A 238-nucleotide genomic window follows, 5' to 3' on the forward strand; every position below is an offset into this window, starting at 1 on the left:
GGACACCCGTGACAGTCTCCGTCTTGGGGACAAGCCGGTGGCCCTCCCCCCGGGCAGGTTGGGGGACGTGTGTCCCCCCCACACGTGTCTGGGGGCTCGGTGTGCTGGGGTGTGGCAGAGGGAGCACCCCGCTGGGACTCGCCCGGGCAGGGGACAGCCGTGTCCCCATCGGGGCGCTGCCGGGGACATCGAGGCAGCTGCGGCTGCCGCAGGGGCAGCGGCAGGGACCCCCGGCCCT

The 238-nt window shown here is 74.8% G+C and overlaps 1 protein-coding gene across 1 annotated transcript in view; it reads left to right on the top strand.

Annotated features, from left to right (window-relative positions):
* EWSR1 (EWS RNA binding protein 1) overlaps window positions 1-238 on the top strand; it is a gene marked incomplete at its 3' end in the record, with an annotated part of 24,987 nt that overhangs the window by 212 nt on the left and 24,537 nt on the right. The gene's annotated exons all lie outside the window — the stretch shown is intronic.

This window comes from Aptenodytes forsteri, unplaced genomic scaffold, assembly GCF_000699145.1.
Source record: "Aptenodytes forsteri isolate BGI_AS27 unplaced genomic scaffold, ASM69914v1 Scaffold129, whole genome shotgun sequence".
Classification (NCBI taxonomy): Eukaryota; Metazoa; Chordata; class Aves; order Sphenisciformes; family Spheniscidae; genus Aptenodytes; species Aptenodytes forsteri.